Source organism: Nansenia antarctica (genome assembly GCF_963989245.1).
Source record: "Nansenia antarctica genome assembly, chromosome: 18".
NCBI classification, from domain to species: Eukaryota; Metazoa; Chordata; class Actinopteri; order Argentiniformes; family Microstomatidae; genus Nansenia; species Nansenia antarctica.
In genome coordinates, this window is record NC_137691.1 from 16124156 (window position 1) to 16144788 (window position 20633).

The window sequence follows — 20633 nt, forward strand, 5'->3', positions numbered from 1 at the left end:
ATTGTGCCTCAGCAATAAAAAAGTGAAAAGCTGTTTAATGTTGTCGACCGTGTTATTATTATATATATATGTCATTTAAAAAAATCAAAAGTACCGAATTAAGTACCGTTTTGGTACCGGTACCGTTTTTAAAGTATCGGTTAGGTACCGGTACCGGATAAAACCCAAACGGTACCCAACCCTAGTTAAAGGTCCACTTGATTCCCTTCAACGAGAGCACATCATTGATTTGTTCCAGGTTCCATCCTTCAATTGCTCGTTTCAGCTCACGCTCTGCCAAAGTCAAATGTTATTATCCCACTAGGAGAAATTTGGTTGCAGCCAGGTATTCAAAACACACTCAATCCATCATAAATACAACATGACACATGACATACCACACAGGACACAGAGACAACAATACAGTACAGTGCAAGATCACTTCATGTGAAGACAAAGGACGAGCAAATTGCTATGTGCAGAAAGCACTCAGTGCAATCCTTTGTGGAAACTCAGCCTGATAATTGCTGTGTCAAAAAAGAGTCTTTGAATTTAATAAATGAATTCAGATAGAGGTAGAGTGGGAATAGAGGCACCATTGCACTTCCCAACACTTGTGATGGACCTGCACTTCATAAATACCTGCATTTATGCACAATGATTAGCCTACTTGCAAAGATTGTGATTATATGTATTTAGACAACTCCACTTATTGTGCAAAGGTCACTCTAGAAAAGAGTGTTGAATGATTAAGGTGGACATGTAAAATGTCATCATGAAAACAAATGTTCACCTGATGAAATGCTGATTGCCAGTTATGAACTTGTAAGAGTCTCTAGGCACAGAGGGAGGTCGACACAGAGGAACAGTTGCAGAATAGGTATTTATTGTCTACAGCACGGCTCAGCAACGTCACTGACGTTCTGAGCCCGTTGTTCAAAATAATAAATAATAAAGAATAAGTCCAGCGTGCGGCCGTCACTGCCGTCACGCCCGCTGCGTCCCCTTTCGGGACTTGGTCCGCTGGCCGACTCTCGGCGACACGCCCCCCCTCGGGACCCGTTCGCTCCCCGGCAGAGCCCTCGCTCTCTCTCCGCTGCTCTCCCTTTCGGGACCCGCTCCGTCTGCCCGGCTCCCCGCACCTCACCCCCTTTCGGGATCTCGTGCGTCCTCGCCGCGGCTCTCTCTCTCTCTCTCTCTCTCTCTCTCTCCCAGTGCGTCTCCGTGCGGCAGGTACTTCCTGCCCTTCTCATCTCCTGAGGGAACAAACACACACAGGTTAAATAGACCAGTGGGATAACGAGTCTGATCACTGACACCTGTCCGTAATCAGCCCATTATTCCCCCCCCAACGGCAGTCTGGCTCCCTCTGCAGGCCAGAACGCGCCATGCTCCCCACACACCCCCACCGCCAGTTCGAGGCCGGGGACACCACCGGCCGATAGCCTACTCCCCCCCCCCCCATCACGGGAGAGGAAGTCGGCCACGACCATCTGCGCCCCCAGCCTATGAACCACCGTGAAGTTGAAGGGTTGCAACGCGAGGTACCACCGGGTGATCCTCGTGTTGGTATCCTTCATGCGGTGGAGCCACTGTAGGGGAGCATGGTCGGAGTAGAGGGTGAACGAGCGCCCCAGCAGGTAGTACCGGAGGGCGCCGACCGTCCACCGAATGACCAGACACTCCTTCTCCACCGTGCTGTACCTGCCCTCCCGCTCCGACAGCTTTCGGCTCAGGTACAGCACCGGACGGTCGGCTCCCTCCACCTGCTGGGTCAGCACCGCCCCCAGCCCTCTATCCGACGCGTCTGTCTGCAGAGAAAAATGAATGTTAAAGTTAGGAGCATACAAGACTGTCTCCCCACAGAGGGCGTTCTTAATCCCATCGAACGCTACTTGGCACAGCTCAGTCCATTGGACCGGATCCGGGGCCCCCTTCCGGGTGAGGTTGGTAAAGGGGCTGGCCAGCTCCGAGAACCCCGGCACAAACTGCCGGTAGTAGCTGGCCAGTCCCAGGAACCGCCTCACGTCCTTCCGGGTCCTGGGCCACGGGGCGGCGGTGATCGCAGTGGTTTTGTCCATCAATGTCATCTAAGTACGCCGCAGCATACGCAGAGTGCGGCCGCAGAATACGTGAGGGTGAGGGTATGACAGTATGGGCCAGATTTAAATCCATGCTGACAGACCACTGCTAGACCACTTGACCACTCCAGGCCTCTGAAGGCTTCACTGTGAGTATATAGAGTAGCCTAAATAATAATAATAATAATAATAATAATAATAATAATAATAGTAACCTTGTCTCGGACGGTGACCTTATGACAGCAATGAAAGTGTAATGTCTGTCAGAGTGGAATTCTACATCTCAATGGCAAAGGTTGCCAGCCACCAGGTATCCTCGTTCCATAAGGGGAAAACACTATACGTAGCGTTGTAACGGCATAACAAAACAATAGCAGTCGAGTCCACTCGTCTTCCTTAAGCTGATTTACTACTACTTACTACTACTACTACTACTACTACTAAGGATTAAATATAATATATAGGCTAGTATTGCCAGTGTACATTTAAGCAATATCACACGAGAGGGAGTGTGTTATACTGAATATCAGCACGGCTGTGATTCGGTCGTAGGTACGAGGCCGCAACTGAACTTCAAATGGACTGTTGCCTAGTAACCTGAACACAAACAATGTAGTCTAATTAGCGGTCATTTAGTAGAACATCTGTGCAGCGGAGTGATACATATAGTTAAAAGTCCCAGTGCTGTTATACTGTATATCGTAACTCATGGAATGCCTCTTGTCCAATCAAATGACTTGGTCGGAACTAACTGTTGTATAATGTGTACTATTCGGTAACATGTTCTAGTTTGAACTAATTGTATAAGACTGAGTCCAGATTAGACAATCTGATCTGTGTTGAACAGCTGCATAAGTAGTAGGGTTGGGAGGACTGAACAACAACAGCAGCAACACCCTGGTCCCCCTGTCGTCCTGCCACACGTACCCAACATTGAGGTGGTCCACCAGAGCTTCTGTCAGACAGGTGGCAGCTGTTATTGCCTCACGTCTGCGTCTCTCTGTGCAGGGCGAATCAAAGCACAACACACAGACACACAGACACACACACACACACACACACACAGTGCATGGAAGTTAAACACTTTGTATCATGGAGTCATATATTGTACACACACGTTGCTGCCATTTCAAAACAAGGGTGCATTCGTAAATTCGCTCATAAAGGGACCAAGTAATTCGATTGGACAAGAGGCATCACACGAGTGCTGATCAGATTTCCACAGCGTGTTTACGAACACACCCCAAGACACAACATGTCAAAGCTCAGTAGCCCCAACACAACCCCATGGAGCAGTATCATGCCAACGAACAATATTAAACACATCATGTTTGCTACATGTATGCCAACCCTAAACCATAAACACGGCGACACCTTCAGGCAGAAACATGGAGGATAATCAGACAGTTTGACAGCCGGTTTGTTTTTAGCATATCTGGCTAGCTGCTAGCACACAGAACCTGAGTTTCTCTCCTCTCACCGACCTTGCAGTTCTTTTCGCTCGTTCTGTTTCACCTGGTGCTCCTTTAATAAACGAGACAGCATGTTGGCGTGTTGCTTAATGTGTTCTTAGTTGAGTTAATGTTTTAATGTCTGTTCATTTAGTATGCGCTACGATGAGCCAAGCTAACTGGCAGCAGGAAGAACAGCAGCAGTCTCGTCACATGACTGCAACTCTCGCGTGATTTGAAAGGTTTGAACGTTCGAAAGGTTTGAACGTTCGAAATGATGTAACGTTCGAAAGGTTTAAATATCCTAAAAGTCGTTATAATTCCGTTAGCTTCTCCGTGGTCTAGTGGTTACGTCGGGGGACACTAGTGGTTCTGGCCTATTAAGGTCGCAGTCGCACTGGGAGATCGAGTGCGACCTGTACGTCAGAACCTTGATCTGGACCGTTGATCCATAACAATAAAGCTAGATCACCACCCAGCACCCGAGAAGCTACGTTTTTATATTTATTGACCGTGAACTGTCTTCTTAAAGCTACGTTATTGTGTGTTGTCAGCCATGTCATCTCAAGGTCGCCGGTTCGAATCCAGCCGCGGACAGAACGAGCCTGTCATCCCTGCTCTCTCTCACCCATCTTTCCTGTCAATATCTACTGCCTCTATCCCATTAAAGCAGAAATGCCTTAAACATTGCGTACATAGTTACTAACTGACGCTAGGAGTTAGAGCTATAGTCCTGATAGGTCATAGCTGGGCTAGCATTAATTTAATTTTAATTTTAACTTTGCCATTTAGCAGACGTTTTAATCCAAAGCGATTTACAATTACGAATTACAGGGACACTCCCCCTGGAGTAACTGAAGGCTAAGTGCCTTACTCAAGGGCACACTAGTAGTGGTGTGGTTTCAGGCGGGATTTGAACTCACAACCTTCCGATCACAAGTCCAACTCACTACCACTAGACCACTACACCACCACTACCCCCGCATTAACGTCAGCAGAGTTTACCAGCGGTAAATAAGTCGCATAATATAGGCTATAAGACCCTGAGTAATTCCCTATTCTTTAGAGAAATAATACCTACATATGTGAACTAATTGATAGGCTAGCTCCAATCCCTCAATGACCCGGACCCCCTGGGACTCAAATTAAAATATGGAAAGATATCGGCCTACATAGATGCACAATATCAAGCTTATGGGTCGCAAATGGGTTACAATGGTCCTGGACAAATCGTCTGCTAAATGACTGTAACCCCTTAGGCGACATTTGCACTTGAACAAAATAAATCAAATAGCCTACGAAACATGCATTGATTTATAGGCCATGCCGTTGATAGATATACATGTATTTACAACTATATACGATTCAATGCGTGAATCTCAGTCGGGGAGTTCATTTGTATTTCTATCATGCTTTTCATTTCGTTTTGTTCTGTGTTTAGAACAACAAAATATGGTGTCTGGAAAGTCAACCTATGCTTAACTCTGGGTGAAATAGGCTATGTTTGCTTTGTTTTGATATAAGGCGTTCGTGGATGTTTTGACAACATTATTATGAATATAAATAATACAATGAATATTAGCCTATTACAATCATGAAAATCAGAATGATGTTCATGTTTCTATAAGAATCTCCCTTCATCTACAGAAAGAGGAGGTAACCTACATGCTGGGAGTAATGACTGTATTTTGAAGTTACAAACATAAGGCTTGGAGTTATTTAAACATGTAATTGTATACAGGCCCCATATGGCAAATTAGATTATTGTCCATATTAATTATTATCCAAAAATATGGTGATGATGATGGTGATGATGGTGATGATGAGGATGATGATGGTGATGATGATGATGGTGATGATGATGATGATGATGATGGTGATGATGATGATGATGATGATAGTGATGGTGATGGTGATGATGATGGTGATGATGATGATGATGGTGATGATGATGGTGATGATGATGATGGTGATGATGATGGTGATGATGATGATGGTGATGATGATGATGATTGTTGGGCGACTATTAAAAACAAAGTTTGTCGCCGAGAGGCTAAGTAGGGGAAAACAACCTGCCCGACGCGCTGGCTGTCAATGAATCACTGTTCCCGAAAAGTAAGTTTGGTATATTTATTGTATATAAAAACAAAGGGTGAAACGGTATCACAAAACATTAAAAACAGCGTCCCAAGATATTCCAACAGTGACTTGTTGAAGCGGTCAGCAAAAGTAGGACTTCCCAACTCACCCCCTCTCCTGCCATTCACACAATTCCGACAGGTGAACAGCTGATTTCAATACTACCACTGACGCACCACCAACACCACGTGACTCGAATCCCTGCACGTGACCCACAATCCAACAGCGAACAACAAACAACAGACAACAGTACAACCCATACCTGGCGCCTACATTCCGGCCCCTAATTATTACAATTACTACACATAAATAATTAACAATACATTACAATTTTCTTTGCAATTTCTTTTGCGCAAGGAGTTCATAGTCCGTTAGTCCATTGTAGATCTTGATCCGATCTTCTTGAGTCGAGTCAAGTCAAGTCTAGGACAGAGGTTACTAGCACTTATCCTTTAGGAGTGAACCAAGTCATGTCAAAAGATTAGCCTTCACAGCTCCGTCGACTCCTGAAGAAGGCAAATCTTGGTCACAGGCCTGCAGAGACAGCTGGTCCGGGTCTTAATCCGGACTTGTCGCACAAGTCCTCTTCTATCTGGAATTGTTTCGGTGATCCTCCCAATGATCCAGGAATTCCGAGGTGCAGAATCATCCACTATGAGCACTATGTCCCCGGGGATGAAATTCCGCTTGGCCTTTGTCCATTTCTGTCGTTCCTGTAATTGTGGCAAGTACTCCCTAATCCACCTTTTCCAAAACAGATCAGACATGTATTGGACTTGCTTCCATCTCCGGCATGCATAGCTGTCCTCCTTGTGAAACAGACCAGGTGGTAAGCAGGGTTTGGCTTTGAGAAGCAGAAGGTGATTGGGTGTTAATGCTTCCAAATCATTTGGATCTGTGGATTCCTTGGTGAGGGGTCTACTATTGAGAATTGATTCCACTTCGCAGAGTACTGTATGGAGTCCCTCCTCATCCAGACTTTGTGTCCTCAAAGTGGAATTAAGAATCTTTCTAATGGAACGAATTAATCTCTCCCATGCTCCGCCGTGATGTGATCCGGTAGGAGGGTTAAAGGTCCACTTGATTCCCTTCAACGAGAGCACATCATTGATTTGTTCCAGGTTCCATCCTTCAATTGCTCGTTTCAGCTCACGCTCTGCCAAAGTCAAATGTTATTATCCCACTAGGAGAAATTTGGTTGCAGCCAGGTATTCAAAACACACTCAATCCATCATAAATACAACATGACACATGACATACCACACAGGACACAGAGACAACAATACAGTACAGTGCAAGATCACTTCATGTGAAGACAAAGGACGAGCAAATTGCTATGTGCAGAAAGCACTCAGTGCAATCCTTTGTGGAAACTCAGCCTGATAATTGCTGTGTCAAAAAAGAGTCTTTGAATTTAATAAATGAATTCAGATAGAGGTAGAGTGGGAATAGAGGCACCATTGCACTTCCCAACACTTGTGATGGACCTGCACTTCATAAATACCTGCATTTATGCACAATGATTAGCCTACTTGCAAAGATTGTGATTATATGTATTTAGACAACTCCACTTATTGTGCAAAGGTCACTCTAGAAAAGAGTGTTGAATGATTAAGGTGGACATGTAAAATGTCATCATGAAAACAAATGTTCACCTGATGAAATGCTGATTGCCAGTTATGAACTTGTAAGAGTCTCTAGGCACAGAGGGAGGTCGACACAGAGGAACAGTTGCAGAATAGGTATTTATTGTCTACAGCACGGCTCAGCAACGTCACTGACGTTCTGAGCCCGTTGTTCAAAATAATAAATAATAAAGAATAAGTCCAGCGTGCGGCCGTCACTGCCGTCACGCCCGCTGCGTCCCCTTTCGGGACTTGGTCCGCTGGCCGACTCTCGGCGACACGCCCCCCCTCGGGACCCGTTCGCTCCCCGGCAGAGCCCTCGCTCTCTCTCCGCTGCTCTCCCTTTCGGGACCCGCTCCGTCTGCCCGGCTCCCCGCACCTCACCCCCTTTCGGGATCTCGTGCGTCCTCGCCGCGGCTCTCTCTCTCTCTCTCTCTCTCTCTCTCTCCCAGTGCGTCTCCGTGCGGCAGGTACTTCCTGCCCTTCTCATCTCCTGAGGGAACAAACACACACAGGTTAAATAGACCAGTGGGATAACGAGTCTGATCACTGACACCTGTCCGTAATCAGCCCATTATTCCCCCCCCAACGGCAGTCTGGCTCCCTCTGCAGGCCAGAACGCGCCATGCTCCCCACACACCCCCACCGCCAGTTCGAGGCCGGGGACACCACCGGCCGATAGCCTACTCCCCCCCCCCCCATCACGGGAGAGGAAGTCGGCCACGACCATCTGCGCCCCCAGCCTATGAACCACCGTGAAGTTGAAGGGTTGCAACGCGAGGTACCACCGGGTGATCCTCGTGTTGGTATCCTTCATGCGGTGGAGCCACTGTAGGGGAGCATGGTCGGAGTAGAGGGTGAACGAGCGCCCCAGCAGGTAGTACCGGAGGGCGCCGACCGTCCACCGAATGACCAGACACTCCTTCTCCACCGTGCTGTACCTGCCCTCCCGCTCCGACAGCTTTCGGCTCAGGTACAGCACCGGACGGTCGGCTCCCTCCACCTGCTGGGTCAGCACCGCCCCCAGCCCTCTATCCGACGCGTCTGTCTGCAGAGAAAAATGAATGTTAAAGTTAGGAGCATACAAGACTGTCTCCCCACAGAGGGCGTTCTTAATCCCATCGAACGCTACTTGGCACAGCTCAGTCCATTGGACCGGATCCGGGGCCCCCTTCCGGGTGAGGTTGGTAAAGGGGCTGGCCAGCTCCGAGAACCCCGGCACAAACTGCCGGTAGTAGCTGGCCAGTCCCAGGAACCGCCTCACGTCCTTCCGGGTCCTGGGCCACGGGGCGGCGGTGATCGCAGTGGTTTTGTCCATCAATGTCATCTAAGTACGCCGCAGCATACGCAGAGTGCGGCCGCAGAATACGTGAGGGTGAGGGTATGACAGTATGGGCCAGATTTAAATCCATGCTGACAGACCACTGCTAGACCACTTGACCACTCCAGGCCTCTGAAGGCTTCACTGTGAGTATATAGAGTAGCCTAAATAATAATAATAATAATAATAATAATAATAATAATAGTAACCTTGTCTCGGACGGTGACCTTATGACAGCAATGAAAGTGTAATGTCTGTCAGAGTGGAATTCTACATCTCAATGGCAAAGGTTGCCAGCCACCAGGTATCCTCGTTCCATAAGGGGAAAACACTATACGTAGCGTTGTAACGGCATAACAAAACAATAGCAGTCGAGTCCACTCGTCTTCCTTAAGCTGATTTACTACTACTTACTACTACTACTACTACTACTAAGGATTAAATATAATATATAGGCTAGTATTGCCAGTGTACATTTAAGCAATATCACACGAGAGGGAGTGTGTTATACTGAATATCAGCACGGCTGTGATTCGGTCGTAGGTACGAGGCCGCAACTGAACTTCAAATGGACTGTTGCCTAGTAACCTGAACACAAACAATGTAGTCTAATTAGCGGTCATTTAGTAGAACATCTGTGCAGCGGAGTGATACATATAGTTAAAAGTCCCAGTGCTGTTATACTGTATATCGTAACTCATGGAATGCCTCTTGTCCAATCAAATGACTTGGTCGGAACTAACTGTTGTATAATGTGTACTATTCGGTAACATGTTCTAGTTTGAACTAATTGTATAAGACTGAGTCCAGATGAGACAATCTGATCTGTGTTGAACAGCTGCATAAGTAGTAGGGTTGGGAGGACTGAACAACAACAGCAGCAACACCCTGGTCCCCCTGTCGTCCTGCCACACGTACCCAACATTGAGGTGGTCCACCAGAGCTTCTGTCAGACAGGTGGCAGCTGTTATTGCCTCACGTCTGCGTCTCTCTGTGCAGGGCGAATCAAAGCACAACACACACACACAGACACAGACACACACACACACACACACACACACACACACACACACACACACACACACACAGTGCATGGAAGTTAAACACTTTGTATCATGGAGTCATATATTGTACACACACGTTGCTGCCATTTCAAAACAAGGGTGCATTCGTAAATTCGCTCATAAAGGGACCAAGTAATTCGATTGGACAAGAGGCATCACACGAGTGCTGATCAGATTTCCACAGCGTGTTTACGAACACACCCCAAGACACAACATGTCAAAGCTCAGTAGCCCCAACACAACCCCATGGAGCAGTATCATGCCAACGAACAATATTAAACACATCATGTTTGCTACATGTATGCCAACCCTAAACCATAAACACGGCGACACCTTCAGGCAGAAACATGGAGGATAATCAGACAGTTTGACAGCCGGTTTGTTTTTAGCATATCTGGCTAGCTGCTAGCACACAGAACCTGAGTTTCTCTCCTCTCACCGACCTTGCAGTTCTTTTCGCTCGTTCTGTTTCACCTGGTGCTCCTTTAATAAACGAGACAGCATGTTGGCGTGTTGCTTAATGTGTTCTTAGTTGAGTTAATGTTTTAATGTCTGTTCATTTAGTATGCGCTACGATGAGCCAAGCTAACTGGCAGCAGGAAGAACAGCAGCAGTCTCGTCACATGACTGCAACTCTCGCGTGATTTGAAAGGTTTGAACGTTCGAAAGGTTTGAACGTTCGAAATGATGTAACGTTCGAAAGGTTTAAATATCCTAAAAGTCGTTATAATTCCGTTAGCTTCTCCGTGGTCTAGTGGTTACGTCGGGGGACACTAGTGGTTCTGGCCTATTAAGGTCGCAGTCGCACTGGGAGATCGAGTGCGACCTGTACGTCAGAACCTTGATCTGGACCGTTGATCCATAACAATAAAGCTAGATCACCACCCAGCACCCGAGAAGCTACGTTTTTATATTTATTGACCGTGAACTGTCTTCTTAAAGCTACGTTATTGTGTGTTGTCAGCCATGTCATCTCAAGGTCGCCGGTTCGAATCCAGCCGCGGACAGAACGAGCCTGTCATCCCTGCTCTCTCTCACCCATCTTTCCTGTCAATATCTACTGCCTCTATCCCATTAAAGCAGAAATGCCTTAAACATTGCGTACATAGTTACTAACTGACGCTAGGAGTTAGAGCTATAGTCCTGATAGGTCATAGCTGGGCTAGCATTAATTTAATTTTAATTTTAACTTTGCCATTTAGCAGACGTTTTAATCCAAAGCGATTTACAATTACGAATTACAGGGACACTCCCCCTGGAGTAACTGAAGGCTAAGTGCCTTACTCAAGGGCACACTAGTAGTGGTGTGGTTTCAGGCGGGATTTGAACTCACAACCTTCCGATCACAAGTCCAACTCACTACCACTAGACCACTACACCACCACTACCCCCGCATTAACGTCAGCAGAGTTTACCAGCGGTAAATAAGTCGCATAATATAGGCTATAAGACCCTGAGTAATTCCCTATTCTTTAGAGAAATAATACCTACATATGTGAACTAATTGATAGGCTAGCTCCAATCCCTCAATGACCCGGACCCCCTGGGGCGAAATTAAAATATGGAAAGATATCGGCCTACATAGATGCACAATATCAAGCTTATGGGTCGCAAATGGGTTACAATGGTCCTGGACAAATCGTCTGCTAAATGACTGTAACCCCTTAGGCGACATTTGCACTTGAACAAAATAAATCAAATAGCCTACGAAACATGCATTGATTTATAGGCCATGCCGTTGATAGATATACATGTATTTACAACTATATACGATTCAATGCGTGAATCTCAGTCGGGGAGTTCATTTGTATTTCTATCATGCTTTTCATTTCGTTTTGTTCTGTGTTTAGAACAACAAAATATGGTGTCTGGAAAGTCAACCTATGCTTAACTCTGGGTGAAATAGGCTATGTTTGCTTTGTTTTGATATAAGGCGTTCGTGGATGTTTTGACAACATTATTATGAATATAAATAATACAATGAATATTAGCCTATTACAATCATGAAAATCAGAATGATGTTCATGTTTCTATAAGAATCTCCCTTCATCTACAGAAAGAGGAGGTAACCTACATGCTGGGAGTAATGACTGTATTTTGAAGTTACAAACATAAGGCTTGGAGTTATTTAAACATGTAATTGTATACAGGCCCCATATGGCAAATTAGATTATTGTCCATATTAATTATTATCCAAAAATATGGTGATGATGATGGTGATGATGGTGATGATGATGATGGTGATGATGATGATGATGATGATGATGGTGATGATGATGATGATGATGATGATAGTGATGGTGATGGTGATGATGATGGTGATGATGATGATGATGGTGATGATGATGGTGATGATGATGATGGTGATGATGATGGTGATGATGATGATGGTGATGATGATGATGATTGTTGGGCGACTATTAAAAACAAAGTTTGTCGCCGAGAGGCTAAGTAGGGGAAAACAACCTGCCCGACGCGCTGGCTGTCAATGAATCACTGTTCCCGAAAAGTAAGTTTGGTATATTTATTGTATATAAAAACAAAGGGTGAAACGGTATCACAAAACATTAAAAACAGCGTCCCAAGATATTCCAACAGTGACTTGTTGAAGCGGTCAGCAAAAGTAGGACTTCCCAACTCACCCCCTCTCCTGCCATTCACACAATTCCGACAGGTGAACAGCTGATTTCAATACTACCACTGACGCACCACCAACACCACGTGACTCGAATCCCTGCACGTGACCCACAATCCAACAGCGAACAACAAACAACAGACAACAGTACAACCCATACCTGGCGCCTACATTCCGGCCCCTAATTATTACAATTACTACACATAAATAATTAACAATACATTACAATTTTCTTTGCAATTTCTTTTGCGCAAGGAGTTCATAGTCCGTTAGTCCATTGTAGATCTTGATCCGATCTTCTTGAGTCGAGTCAAGTCAAGTCTAGGACAGAGGTTACTAGCACTTATCCTTTAGGAGTGAACCAAGTCATGTCAAAAGATTAGCCTTCACAGCTCCGTCGACTCCTGAAGAAGGCAAATCTTGGTCACAGGCCTGCAGAGACAGCTGGTCCGGGTCTTAATCCGGACTTGTCGCACAAGTCCTCTTCTATCTGGAATTGTTTCGGTGATCCTCCCAATGATCCAGGAATTCCGAGGTGCAGAATCATCCACTATGAGCACTATGTCCCCGGGGATGAAATTCCGCTTGGCCTTTGTCCATTTCTGTCGTTCCTGTAATTGTGGCAAGTACTCCCTAATCCACCTTTTCCAAAACAGATCAGACATGTATTGGACTTGCTTCCATCTCCGGCGTGCATAGCTGTCCTCCTTGTGAAACAGACCAGGTGGTAAGCAGGGTTTGGCTTTGAGAAGCAGAAGGTGATTGGGTGTTAATGCTTCCAAATCATTTGGATCTGTGGATTCCTTGGTGAGGGGTCTACTATTGAGAATTGATTCCACTTCGCAGAGTACTGTATGGAGTCCCTCCTCATCCAGACTTTGTGTCCTCAAAGTGGAATTAAGAATCTTTCTAATGGAACGAATTAATCTCTCCCATGCTCCGCCGTGATGTGATCCGGTAGGAGGGTTAAAGGTCCACTTGATTCCCTTCAACGAGAGCACATCATTGATTTGTTCCAGGTTCCATCCTTCAATTGCTCGTTTCAGCTCACGCTCTGCACCGATGAAGTTGGTGCCATTGTCGGAGCGTAGCTCTTTGATCTGTCTTCTTCTCACAATGAAGCGCCGCAAGGCGTTAATAAATGAATCTGTGTCCAGAGATGAGGCGACTTCAAGGTGTACTGCTCTCATTGTCAAACATGTGAAGATCACTCCATATCTTTTCACGAGACTCCTACCACGCTTGATGTCAAAGGGACCAAAATAGTCTACTCCGACATAACTGAAGGGAGGTTCTTCTGCTGAAACTCTGTCACCAGGCAAGTCTGCCATTTGCTGTTGACCTGCAGCTCCATGTAACCGACGACAGACTACACACTTGGATATGATCTTCCTTATGGCAACACTGGCAGCAGGAATCCAGTAGCGCTGGCGCAGCCTTGACAACATGTGGTTCCTACCACCATGGCCAACCTCTTGATGAATCTGTCGTAGGACGAGGTCTGAGATATGGAGATCTTTAGCAATTATGGCTGGATGTTTAGACTCTTCGGGCATGGCAGCCTTACTAAGTCGTCCTCCGACTCTCAACACACCATCTTCCAGTATTGGGTTGAGCTTGTAAATGTGACTGTTTCCTTTCACGCACTCTCCCTTTTGGAGGCAAGAGAACTCTTCAGAGAACCTTCTCCTTTGACATAACTTGATTATCTCCAGTTCAGCTTCTTTGATCTCTTCCAACGAGAGACAACCACGACAGAGCTTATTATGCATCTCCTTGTTGAGAACATCTTTGTGTCGAGTTGCATTTGACGCAGACTGAGCAAGACTTGCCGTGACTTCTCTCCTCTTTCTGTTATTCAAAAATACGTTTCTGAGCCTCAGGATCCGTCCCATCACTCTTGTGAGACGTGTCCAAGATGAGCTGCGGTTGATCAAACCCGTCACAGCATCATTCTCCTCTTGTTCCACAGAAACAATGGCAGCTGACCCCTTGACCTCCGGGTCTCCAGATGGAAGTTCTCCCAAGTTGTCTGGGTTGACAGGCCAAGCTTCCTCTGTTTGCCTGAGAAATGAAGGACCAGATATCCATGTTTCGATTTTGAGGAATAGCTCCGCCTTCACGCCTCTGGAGGCAAGGTCCGCAGGATTGTGCGCAGTACTCACGTACCTCCACTGTGATGCATCAGACATCTTGAGAATCTCTGTGACTCTGTTCGCTACAAAGATGCGAAACCTTGATGTTTCGTTCTTGATGTATTTCAGTACAGCGGTACTGTCTGACCAGAAAACAGAGTCTTGCAGCTGCAGTCTTAACTCTTTCCTCCACAGTTTATCCATGCGAACTGCCACAACTGCTGCGGTCAACTCCATACGTGGGATTGTCACAGGCTTTAAAGGTGCCACCCTGGATTTTCCCATTATGAAGGCGCTGTGTGTCTGAGAATGGTCATTGTGCAACAACAGATAAGTGACAGTACCATATCCCTCCTCACTTGCGTCAGCAAAATGATGCAGCTGGGCGCTGGTTACTTCTCCAAAGTTAGGGGGTTTTAAACATCATCTGATGCTGAAGCCCTCCAAAAGATGTAGTTATTTGACCCAGTCAACCCACTCCTGCACAACAGACGCTGGTATGACGTCGTCCCATCCTAGCCCTTTCCGGCACAGGTCTTGAAGGATCTTTTTAGCTGTGAAAACCACAGGGGCCACAATTCCCAGAGGGTCATAGAAAGAGCTGACGGTAGAAAGGATTCCTCTACGGGTCAATGGTCTGTCCTGAAAGGTTACACTGAACCTAAAGGTATCAGACTGGATACACCAACGCACCCCCAGTGCTCTCTCAACCGGTAGGATATCGTGGTCCAGATCCAGGTCTTTAACCTCCTTTGCTCTTTCATCCTCCGGTATTGCTGCCAGCACACGGCGACTGTTGCTTATCCATTTTGTTAAATGAAAGCCTCCCTTGGCACAGATGGTCCCCAAGTCCTGATGGAGGGATATGGCTTCCTGTTCTGAGGCTACAGAAGCGAGACAGTCGTCAACATAAAAACTATGCAGGATGGTCTCAAACACCTGTTGGCTGAAGAGCTGTTTGTTATCTTCGGCGCACTTCCGGAGAGCAAAATTAGCGCAGCTTGGGGATGATGTAGCCCCAAACAAATGGACAACCATCCTGTATTCCACCATACATTGACGGATGTCCCCATTTGGCCACCAGAGAAATCGGAGCAGGTCTGCATCTGCCTCCGGCACTCGAACTTGATGAAACATAGCCTCAATGTCGGACATCAGAACAATGGGCTCCTTCCTGAATCTGGTCAACACTCCAATCAATGTGCTTGTAAGGTCAGGTCCTTGCAGGAGATGTGCATTGAGCGATGCACCTTGAAATGATGCTCCACAATCGAAGACGACACAGATCTTTTTTTTCTTGGGATGGTATACCCCGTGATGAGGGATATACCAAACCTTGCCGTCACTGCGCTCCAGATCTGTGGTTGGCACCCTCTCTGCATATCCACTGGATATCAGGTCGTTCATGAAGGCAGCGTAGTCCTTGTGGAATGATGTGTCCCTGCTAAACCTCCTCTTCAGGTTGATGGTGCGTTGCTCTACAATTTTACGGTTGTTGGGAATGCTGATAATTGTGTTCTTTAAAGGCAAGGCCACGCTATAATGGCCATCAACAAGTTCCACAGTTTCGTTGGCCATTTCCAGAAACTTACGATCCTCCCTTGACAGCCCTAGCAGTTCATCCTGACTGTTTTCAGGGAAGTCTGTCTTGAACTGTTGGTTCCAGAGCTCGTCAAGTGTGACAGCAGAGATTCTATTGATGGTAACTACAGACTGCGTCACGGGACTATCACTGCCATCTCCCCCAAGTGGTCCGTTTACAGTCCATCCAAGCATCGTCTTGACTGCATAAGGCCCTCCATCCTCACTCCGGATGACTTCCAGGGGTTCCAAGGCTCTAGGAACATTCATGCCTATCAAAATCTCCACGTCTGCGTCTATCTGTGGCAGGTAGACATGTTTCAGATGAGGCCATTTTTCTAGGTCTTGCTGCCGTGGGATGTTGCTTCTATTAACCGGCATCTTATGTTGTGCAAAGATTTTTGGCATTTCACAGTACCAGTCACTGTCCAATCCAGCGACTTCCAAGTCAGATGCAATGCAACTGTCAACCACCTTCTCTTGGCCCATGGTGCGCAAAAGAATCCTTGTTTTTCTCCCAGAGAGATCCAGTTTATCCATCAGACCCATTGTGCAGAAGGACGCCGAACTTCCTGGGCCTAGAAAGGCGTAGGTTTCCACTGCCCTTTGACCTTTGCTTGATTTTACTTTCACTGGTACAATGGCAAGCTTACAGTTTTGGTCACCGGCCCCAGTGAGACCACTGGTTTGGACTTCAACTAAAGCACTGTCCACTGCTCTGTCCGAGTTGCTCCTGCTTTTCTCTGCCTCTGCTCCATTCTCCGTATAGTGGATGTGAAGTATGCTAGGGTGTCTTGAACCACATGTTTTGCAAGAGAGACGATTCCTGCACTCTTTGCTGATGTGTCTAGTGCACAAGCAGCCAAAGCAGACTCCATTCCTTTTCAGGAACTCCATCTTCTCACTATGAACTTTCCTCTCCAATAGAGTGCACGACTCCAGCGTGTGTCTGCCCTTGTTGCAGTAAAGGCAAGCCTTCTCAGGACCATCCTTAACCTTGTTTTCTGGTTGAGCCTCTCTTTCAACTGTCGTAACAGTCGTAGCAAAACTACTTCCTCTATCCTTTGAGCGAGGCATAGGTTTTGTTCTGCCACTTTCTTTGATTGCTACCATGGTTGGAGCATCTTGTATGTCTCCGAATACAGGGTCTGTAGCAATCTTCGCTTGACGGTCGATAAAAGTCACAATATCAGTGAACATAGCTCTTCGGCGATGCTTTTCCTGGATGTCACATGCCACTGTTCGCCACTTGTCCCTCAATTTGTAGGGCAACTTCTTGATCACAGTGAGCATATTCGCAGGTGTGTTCAAGTCACATAGATTATACACATCCTTCATGGCATTGCAACATCCACGCAAGAACAGGCTGTATGATTGTAAAGCCTTCCCATCCTCCGACTTAATTGATGGCCATGAAAATATTTTGTCCATGTAGGCGGATGCTATAACATGATTATTTCCAAAATGTTCATGGAGTAAAGCCTTTGCTATAGTGTATCCAGTGCCATCAGTCATGTGTTGGCAGCTTCTGACTAGCTGTTTTGGCTGCCCCCTGGTGTATTGCTCCAGATAATACAGGCAATCAACAGCATTGTCGGTCCTCCCTTCTATGGTCTGTTCAAATGACTGCATAAAAACATGGTATTGCAGAGGGTCGCCATCGAATACTTGGATGTCTCTTTTAGGCAGTGAAGCAAGACATTGTTGATGCACCAACATTGAAGTTATTTCGTTTTGTTTTTCCATTATAGACATAATGTTGTTCTGTTCACTGCTGCTGTTCCGGGAAAAGGGTTGTACATCTCTGTGAGGAGACAATGGAGGAGCTTCAGCCTTTGAGACCGTGCTCCGTGTCTTTCTGAGCGCTGAAGGGCCCTGGTGGAGATATTTGGCTCCATCAGATTGCCTTTGCTTTGGGCTTGAGCCTCCAAGGTGTTGATTTATATTTCCAGGTTGTCCTCTTCCATCCTTTCCATCTTTATGTGGCGTAAAAGTATCTGCATTAATGTTGAGGCCCTTTTCAAAGTAAGATTCCATGCCATCCAATTTCCGAGAAACAGTGCTCCGCACGCTTGACCTAGAGGCTCTTAAAACATTCACCTTTGCCACGGATGCGGCTATGTCTGCTTCAAGATGAAGTTGTTCCTTTCGTTTTCTTATTTGCTCCTCCTGTTCTTCAAGGACGTGCCTTCGTTTTCTTATTTGCTCCTCCTGTTCTTCAAGGACGTGCTTTTCCTTGAGCAACTTTTGCCGAGCAAGTAAAGCAGCTACTTCAGCCTCTGCTCTGAGACGTGCAGATGCAGTTGAGGAAACATTAGATCTTGAACGGTGGTTCCTGCTGCTTTGATTTGATACGCTGTCCCATGGTGCAATTTCATCCTGGGTGTCATGTTGAAGAATTTTATGAAACTGAGGCTTTTCTCCATTTTCAACATCCTCCTGTGCTCCATTTTTCTCATCTGAAGCCTCCTCATGCTGGGGCCTTTCCGTATTAGTCTCTGACGGAGGTTTGCTTGGAGGTCTTCTGATTACTGAGAACCAGGCTCTAACATCCTCAATAAATCCTTCATTGTGTTTATTGATTTTGGAGAACCAGTCATTTTGGGGTTTTTGTTCATCAGTTGGGATTAAGGGCATCAGAGAGTCATGCAATGCAATGGTATTTTCAGATAATTGTATCAAATCATCAAATTGTGCTTTAACCCCTGAAACATTTTCATCATCTTTCATAAGCTCTTTGAGAGACTATCAGAGCTTGTATTTGGTACACTTTCCTTTTACGCTCCTTCTGGATTGACTCGATTTTATTTGCCAGGGCCTTCTCAGTGATAATTATTTTCCGTTTCTCCTTTTCAAGTTTGCCAACAGTTGAACCAGCCTTTATTTCACTCATTTTGAATGCGCAAAAAAATGATCGCAATGAGAATCCAATGCGAAGCCAGCCACATCAACAGCCACAGCAATCATATAAAAAAGCAACGCATATTCAGCGCAGAGTCAAATCCACACACAACCGGGCCCAAAGGGCATCAAACGGCGGTCCAGACACCGCATAAACCCACACAGCGACAATCAACACACCGACACGACAACGCCAGTTTCCACTCAGCAGTAACCCGTTCAAACAAATCAATTTAACAGCAGAACGAAACAGGTTACATACCGCTGGTCACAATGCAATGTTGTCCGGCTGATGCGCTCTCAAGCGGTGAGCCCTGGGTCCCGTGTGTGTGGGATCAATCATTCAATAATTCAATAATCCACTCCGCGTCCGCGTGTGGCTTGTCGGGTCCTTCTGTGGCTCCAATCCGTCCAGGTTTTTCTCAGTTTTTGCTGACAATGTTGGGCGACTATTAAAAACAAAGTTTGTCGCCGAGAGGCTAAGTAGGGGAAAAATACCTGCCCGACGCGCTGGCTGTCAATGAATCACTGTTCCCGAAAAGTAAGTTTGGTATATTTATTGTATATAAAAACAAAGGGTGAAACGGTATCACAAAACATTAAAAACAGCGTTCCAAGATATTCCAACAGTGACTTGTTGAAGCGGTCAGCAAAAGTAGGACTTCCCAACTCACCCCCTCTCCTGCCATTCACACAATTCCGACAGGGGAACAGCTGATTTCAATACTACCACTGACGCACCACCAACACCACGTGACTCGAATCCCTGCACGTGACCCACAATCCAACAGCGAACAACAAACAACAGACAACAGTACAACCCATACCTGGCGCCTACATTCCGGCCCCTAATTATTACAATTACTACACATAAATAATTAACAATACATTACAATTTTCTTTGCAATTTCTTTTGCGCAAGGAGTTCATAGTCCGTTAGTCCATTGTAGATCTTGATCCGACCTTCTTGAGTCGAGTCAAGTCAAGTCTAGGACAGAGGTTACTAGCACTTATCCTTTAGGAGTGAACCAAGTCATGTCAAAAGATTAGCCTTCACAGCTCCGCCGACTCCTGAAGAAGGCAAATCTTGGTCACAGGCCTGCAGAGACAGCTGGTCCGGGTCTTAATCCGGACTTGTCGCACAAGTCCTCTTCTATCTGGAATTGTTTCGGTGATCCTCCCAATGATCCAGGAATTCCGAGGTGCAGAATCATCCACTATGAGCACTATGTCCCCGGGGATGAAATTCCGCTTGGCCTTTGTCCATTTCTGTCGTTCCTGTAATTGTGGCAAGTACTCCCTAATCCACCTTTTCCAAAACAGATCAGACATGTATTGGACTTGCTTCCATCTCCGGCATGCATAGCTGTCCTCCTTGTGAAACAGACCAGGTGGTAAGCAGGGTTTGGCTTTGAGAAGCAGAAGGTGATTGGGTGTTAATGCTTCCAAATCATTTGGATCTGTGGATTCCTTGGTGAGGGGTCTACTATTGAGAATTGATTCCACTTCGCAGAGTACTGTATGGAGTCCCTCCTCATCCAGACTTTGTGTCCTCAAAGTGGAATTAAGAATCTTTCTAATGGAACGAATTAATCTCTCCCATGCTCCGCCGTGATGTGATCCGGTAGGAGGGTTAAAGGTCCACTTGATTCCCTTCAACGAGAGCACATCATTGATTTGTTCCAGGTTCCATCCTTCAATTGCTCGTTTCAGCTCACGCT

General features: G+C 46.1%; 2 long non-coding RNA genes across 2 annotated transcripts; both read right to left on the bottom strand.

The window, feature by feature from the left end:
- Positions 1–843: 843 nt before the first annotated feature.
- On the bottom strand, positions 844–3703 carry LOC308173287. The gene is made up of 3 exons (XR_013937882.1): positions 3545–3703; positions 2988–3060; positions 844–1235 (listed from the first exon to the last, which is right to left on the bottom strand). It is a non-coding gene; the product is annotated as an uncharacterized lncRNA (long non-coding RNA).
- A 3673-nt stretch (positions 3704–7376) lies between these two features.
- On the bottom strand, positions 7377–10262 carry LOC308173235. The gene is made up of 3 exons (XR_013937878.1): positions 10104–10262; positions 9515–9587; positions 7377–7768 (listed from the first exon to the last, which is right to left on the bottom strand). It is a non-coding gene; the product is annotated as an uncharacterized lncRNA (long non-coding RNA).
- Positions 10263–20633: the final 10371 nt, after the last annotated feature.